This window comes from Tubulanus polymorphus, chromosome 8 (genome assembly GCF_964204645.1).
Source record: "Tubulanus polymorphus chromosome 8, tnTubPoly1.2, whole genome shotgun sequence".
NCBI classification, from domain to species: Eukaryota; Metazoa; Nemertea; class Palaeonemertea; order Tubulaniformes; family Tubulanidae; genus Tubulanus; species Tubulanus polymorphus.
The window spans coordinates 4,322,150-4,329,561 of NC_134032.1; the positions used below are offsets into that span (position 1 = coordinate 4,322,150).

At 36.1% G+C, this 7,412-nt stretch overlaps 1 long non-coding RNA gene across 1 annotated transcript; it reads right to left on the reverse strand.

The window, feature by feature from the left end:
* Positions 1–4,967: 4,967 nt before the first annotated feature.
* On the reverse strand, positions 4,968–6,692 carry LOC141910185 (uncharacterized). The gene is made up of 6 exons (XR_012619857.1): positions 6,652–6,692; positions 5,869–5,938; positions 5,709–5,793; positions 5,547–5,629; positions 5,371–5,441; positions 4,968–5,082 (listed from the first exon to the last, which is right to left on the reverse strand). It is a non-coding gene; the product is annotated as an uncharacterized LOC141910185 (long non-coding RNA).
* Positions 6,693–7,412: the final 720 nt, after the last annotated feature.

Consider the following 7,412-nt stretch of genomic DNA (forward strand, 5'->3'; position numbering starts at 1 on the left):
ATTTGTAAAAATAAAATCCTGGCAGGGTCCCTTCGAAAAGCAGGTGTGAATTTAATTTTAAAATACCATCTGGCCTGTCGCGTGAATATAAACCTTAGTTCGAGCTTTATATGTTCAAGCTGATGTATTATTTATAGTTCATGAAGTGGGAAAAAATCATCAGAGTGACACGTGCACTAATCCTCGCTCGGTAAAGAAAAGACTTTAAAGCGGGGGGCACACTGGGCGACAACATGTTTGATATAGTCGCCAGCGATTTAGCGGTCGTCCGCCTCGAGCGCCGTATTCAACGGACTAGTGCAGGCCGTAGATGTTAACGGTGATTGAATTGAACGATGCTGCCGAGTCCATACAAAATCTATCGGGCCCTATTGGTTTCCTGTAACGTTTTTCATTTTAGAAAAATAAGAGACAAATTATATTGTTTCCTTACAGTTATTGTGCCAACATATACTAAAACAGATGCTGGAGGTAGAGACATATAATATGTTAGTCAGCTATATAACCGGCAGGGTTTGCTTCATCTTACTTCATTTCGAGGAAGGATGCAAATAGCGAAAATGATTGTCTCAGTCTCGATTAAATGAGACAATATAGTTTGATTTTATAGGTTTAGGGAGCTTTGGATTCTCAATAAAGTTTTTTGCATACCCCGGTATGTTCTACTTGCATTACTTGCTATTCGTTTCGCACTGGTAAAAAGAAATTCTCTCCCGCATCTTTTCCATAAGTCTCTATTTCAACTTTTTTATTTAAGAATAACAATAGAAATATAATTGGCCGCCCTTGTCACTTTCCAGAAAAAATCTGATGAGAAACTAGGGTATTACTATTACTTAGTGTGGCCTAATCTGTTTTTCAACACCTGTTGGGATGTGGAGCTAATCACAGGCGCCCTTATATTGAATTCGGAGTCATGTAGCTTCCTACTGGTTTGCCATTTTTCATTGAAATTTGGGTGGCTATTCTATGGATAGGGTTCTGTAGCTGAGACAGGTATTTTTGATCAGCCAATTATCACGCAATTGGCGGCCATTTTGTTGTCATCAGTACTTATGAGCTTCAACTTTGTAATTGATTGTGGTAACCAAATATGCTTAGGTATCAACATAATGTGGTTTTTTCCACCTACGCATAAGTACTGATGATACCATAATGGCCGCCAATTGCGTGATAATTGGCTGATCAAAAATACTACAAAGTTGAAGCTCATGACATGTTCTATGATTTTGGTGAGTTCAAAGTCTTTGGTTTTTGGTATATGGCCACCAGGGTGTTTGGAATAATACATTAACTTAGAATTTCAATATTATATTAATATCTAAGCGTTTTTTGTCACCACAATCAATTGTTAAGTGGTAGCTCATGACATGTTCTAGGTGGAGGTAGAGGTGAGTTACAAGGTCATTGGGATTTGCATATGGTCACCAGGGGGCGTTGAATAGTAGAATAACTTAAGGCGCTTTTACGAAACTGAATCTTTGTAAATCGATTTAAGTTTCACGTTTATGGCACGCGGTTTAGTGAATCCGATTTGGTAAATCAACTCGTTTATGGAAACGATTAAGTAAATTGATTTATTAAATCGACTCACTTGCTCGGCCTGCAAGTTAGTGGCGATTAGTGGCGTCCTCTTCGACTGCAGGCTAAAGACATCTATTAGCTAATCCGAATCAGATTCAATTTCATAAAAGCGCCTTTAGTATTTCCATATTATATTGGTACTGAGGCATGTATTGTTATCACAATCAATTGCAAAATTGTAGCTGCTGACATGTTCTATGATTGTGGTGAGTTTCACGATCATTGGTTTTAGTATATGGTCACCAGGGGAATTGAATATTGAAATGGTGGTTGGATTGTTGAAAGCCTTTCCAAGTAGGCATGGTGTATCTGGACCCCTAGTTTCCTTTGTGTTGAGTTTCATGGTCATTTTAGGTGATTGGAATTATTTCACATATATTTCTTTATAGTAAAGCGTAGATGGAGTGATGATAAAAATGAGGTTTTTTTGAAGCTGTAATACCATACCTCAAGAAGAGGAAAGCAGCGCCAGGTTGCATTTTGAATGAGCTCAAAGAAAAATTAAATGGAAGAAGCGTCAATCAGTTGAGAACTCGGACACATAATTATTTGTCTGTAAAAGCAAATGCTTCCCCAGAAGTACATGTAAAATTACGAATAAAATGAGTAAGGCCACACCAAAGAAATCCTGTTTCTCGGACGGGGCAATCACCAAAATGGGTAGGTAGGTAGAGAATGTTTATGCCGAACAACACGTTGTGGTGGCACTGTATTCACTTTGGCGTCTGTTCGCAGTGGTTTCCGTGCCCTGGCACCTTAACCCTATGACAGATTTCCTTCCAATTCTATACATGTAGTTGTGTTGTACTATATGAGGTTAGTAACTGATTAGATTTTGGGTCATGTAGGTCTTAGGACAATGTCACAGGAAGCCATTTTGTAAATTTCATTTCCGGGCTCTAACTCAAAAACGGTTTAAGATAACTTAATGAAATTCTATGGATAGGTTATCCTAGACACCGTGGGTAAGTGAATAGATTCCGGGTCCTGTTGGTCAAAGGTCATGGTTACTAGAAGCTGTTATGTATTTTTCATTTCCGGGCTCTATCTCTAGACGGTTTGAGTTAATTTGGTTACTTTTTTGGATGGGTTTTCCAAGAGACTGTGAGTAACTTGATTACATTCGTGTTCTGTAGGGTCAAAGGTCAAGGTCACGAAGAGCTGTTTTGTATTTTCAATTTCCGGGCTCCTTATTCATAAATGGTACAAGATAACTTTGTGAAATTTCCTGCCTGTATAAATAGGTCGACATACGCTTGGGGTGTATCTTACACTCAGGCGTTTCACCTGATGTGGGGGCATCAGTCGTCTTCAGCGACATTCTAGGATTCTTTTTTCTTTTATAGAAAAATGGGGTAGATCGCCGTAAATAATTTTTATTGGACCAAATGTTTAGTCAGGAACATGATTAACAGCTAGTAGACTACAATAATTGAGGTGTTTGTACAATTATACAACCTATAAAACCTATTGCACAATCTATACAGATATATTTTGAACATATTTCACGGAAATCCTGGAATTTTACAATCCAAGGTCGCCATCGATGTCCGATTAGCAAAGTTGTCTGAGCATGGCTGCACCATTTCCAGAATCAAATTGTTATATCCGATGCAATATAATATTTTTATGGTGTTGATCTCGGTGCCGACATCACGATTTGATTAAAAAGAAAAAATGTTTACAAGAATTAACAAGAATGGAGAATTTGGTAGTCGGTCGGCTGCATATATATTTTTTGAAAAAAGTTATTTCACCCAAAATGTTGAAAAAGGGTCGGCAGGCAATTACATTTTTTCTGAAAATGATTATTTGAAACGACGAAATATTATTATAAAATGAGTAACATGTTAAATTACTAATAAAATAAAATGAGTAACATAATGAATTGCGAATGAAATAAAATGAATTACATGTACAATTACGAATGAAATAAAATGAATACCTATCAAAATTTTTGTGTTTGTTATAGTTAGATTGAGCATGATTATTAATGAAGGTCTACTCTGAAAATAGATATAGAAGGTGATATGCAACTTTATTTTAAAAAAGCTCATAACCAAAAAATTCGCCAGCCCTCGTCATGTCTAGAAAAGAAGTGTACGAATTAAGGAATAAGTAAAACGACAATCACAACCGAAGAACGTACTACATGCATGAGATAGCTATGATTGAATGTTCTGCATTCAAGTTGAAAGCGTTTCACGTAAAACATTTTTGAGGTCTTATTATTGCTCGTCGTATTTTGGATGGTCTAAATTGGTCCTAGCAGCACAGCGCATATCTCTGAGTGATTTCATGCAAAATTGAGATGATAGTAAGTGATATACCTGTACTATCGATATTCAACTCGACTCTACCTACTTATTTAGGTGGAGTCGATGACTACATACTACGGGATTTCCATATGGCACTGGTTTCAAATGCGTCATTGTTCAAGTTACGGGACGTCAGTATAAAATCATGAAAAGGGACATTTGATACTTTGGGACAAATATATATCGTAAATGCGATATGATTCTAGTTGCGGGACGTCAGTACGAAACCACGAAGAGGGACATTTGACACTATGGGATATATATATATATGATAAACACCCCATTTATTGGTTTTAAAATTACACCCCATTTATCGGTTTTAGATAGACGTCCCGCTACTCTACCTATGTAAATATATATATATATATATATTTATATATATATTTGATTCTTTCATTCATTATGCGTTTACAATGTTGGACTGAAATCTCAAATGATTATTTGGATTGTGCGGATTTTTGTTATGCGGCAACACTACTCTCAGATCTAAACATACGGACAGTCATATTGATGAGGACAGAGACCAGAATATACAAAAGCTGAGAAGGAAAAAATGTTTTTATCTAGATAGACGTATGAAGGCATCTAAACAACTGGTAATAACAACTCTTTTTGGACAAATTTACATTTTTATCCGGTCTTTTGAAAAATGTACAATATGTTTTGTCAGTGAAGGGTTTCATTGGCGCAACCAAATATTTACTTAACAATGGAGTGTCCTTTGTTTTTAACAACACATTTTGCCAGGATCCTCTTGAAGAACACTTTGGTAGGCACAGGGGACTTGCTAGGTGCTCGAAGAATCCTTCTGTCTATGAATTCCGGTGAGAAAAAGCTCTATCGGGGAATGCATTATTCAGGTAACAATCGCAGCAGCGCAACTCAATACTCACTGCATCTGAGACGTCAACAAGTTAGACTGTATTGCTTCGATGACAAACTGACTCCTACGCAAGATGACCATCCAATTCAAATGTAAATTAAGAAAGAAAACAACAAAACTAGTTGCGTTGATCAACAAAAATAAATCAATAGTTTATTACAATACTTCAATTTCAAAATGAAGATAGGAAAAAATTGAACAATAAGTGTGTTTGCCATGCGTCTTTAAATATTTCCCAAGAATATGTCTTTGTCTGGCCACCACCTGCCTCGACGTCAGACTTTTTCGAGATTTTCGCTAAAAATACGAAACAAGACAAAATTGATGGATGGGAATCATACATGCTATATTCACTTTTACTGCGAACATTGGAATGAGCTAAAGCAATTTTCTAGGAGGAAAAATTGAGTCAAATGATGTTTCAAAATTTGGACGGGAAATTTTTTTTCTGAATTGTATGGCAAATGGCAAATACATGTTTATATTGATAAGGTAAATATCTGTATAAAAGGTTGTATAGCAACTTGAATTGAAGGATTAATGCAATAGGTCTCTTATTCTAAAAGACGAGTGAGCCATACTTACTAGATTGGTCATGTGAATCAACATCAAATTTAGAACTATCATCCATTTTTAGTTTTCAATCAAAGACCAACCTATGAAATAAAGTACATATTTTTCTGATAACAACCTGGAATAAATTAAAATAAATCTGAGGAATTATATATGAGGGCCTATATAACCTAAAGATTGATACTTACATACGACAAATTGACGAAGAAACTTCATTTGACAGTATACAAACTCGCGGACAAACTCCCAAAATGAATCATGTCCTATTCACCTAGAATCAAACAAAATACAACTAAAAAATTCACAATACAGATTTCGCTTTCGAATCCTTCAAATTGCTGTTTACTTACATGAAACGAATTATCAAACTACTTCTGCCGACAGCATACCAACTCGCTGACAAACCCCCAAAATGAAACGTGTCATGATAAACATCTGGAATTAAACGTAATAAAGCTAAAAAAATTACAAAATGTCGGTTTCGAATCCCTCAAATAGCCTTACACTTACAAATGATGGATTATCAAACAACTATGAACTCCCAAAACGCCACATGTCTTTGATAATCTACAGTGAAAACCTGGAATTAAATGAAATAAATCTTAAAATTCCGATTTGAACCCAACGTAGGCCCTCTCTCTACTTGTAGGCCTAAGATCTTGAAATAGGATAAATAATGTTATGATGAAAGAGGCATAATGGTTCGGAAGAAATTGAATTCAATATGGCTCTTGGCCTGGCAAAGTTTGCTTTTGAAATATCCTTTTGATTAGGCCTAGTTACACATTTTAAAAGCAAATTTCATTTTGCATCAAACTAAAAGCGGCTTTGTTGAGGAAAAGATTCGTTTGAGTCGTAAAATTTATAGCCTAGAACCAATTTCTTCGTCAAAGCGTGATGCACAATTTTGACTGGGTCTTATTTCCACGTGGTAGTGGACAGAAAATTTGAATAGGCCTAAATAATAGAATAATCTTTCTTAGGTTTCATGATAAAGATGCAGCATTAACATAGATTAATGCTTATCTTTTACAATAAGGCTTATGTTTCAAAGGAAAACGCCCACAGTTGGTCGAACAGGGGTTAGGCATTGATGGTAGAGGGGCTGTGTGTGTGAAACAGAGAGATAAAAATGCACGGGAACGAGTTTGTCGAGTGGAGCTTATTATTCCATCAGGGATAGTGTACTATAGTCATTTTATATATCAAAATGTTCCTTATTAGTTCCGCTGCATCGCTAAAAACAAATTGAGATAGGTTTCCCTGCATTTTTTTACATATTACATCACTTACAACGATAAACGTCCGTCGCTGACTGAAAAATTCACAAAAACTTCTGCATTGAGTGCGCCACCGCACCAACTCAAATTGGATTGGAAACCCTCCAGCGATGCACTCTATGATCTTTAGAACCTGTCTTTGCTGACTGGGAATAAGATACTTCTCAGCGCGAAGGGGGCGGGCCGCAGCGTCACCAGGTCCCGCTCCGCGAGGAAACTAGATTTTCAAAGAAATGAGTGCACGCGACGGCCGTGACCACTTGTTAGTGACGTCATCAAGAATGATGGCTCCGAGGATCGCCACATCACAGGTTACTGTGAATAAATGGGATTCGACCATTCAAAAGTTCAAAATGTACTTTCTTGTTTTGTAAAACAAGTTTATTCATGTGGTTATATAAAGCATTTTGTTTGAAACATTCTTTAATAATGTTTGTTGAGTTTAAAGCCAATTGTCGTTGTGTAATTCGATACTGGTCACTGAAATCAAAGTTTTAGTTTCTGTTCACATGTTTCGACTTATAAATATCCAACTTGTATGTTCTATCTTTTAATACAGGCCATGTGATAATTTGCGTATCACTCCATGAGTTTAAAAAGAGAGCACATATTTCGATATTGTTAAATAATTAACTACATTTTTTTCTGTCACACGTTGATTTTTACCCATCACTTATAAAATTCAAATGTACGTGATGTATTCTGAAAGCTATGTAAGCTTGTTCTTAAAAATACACTATGAATTTTCAATTTGTACTGACCATAATAGTTTAT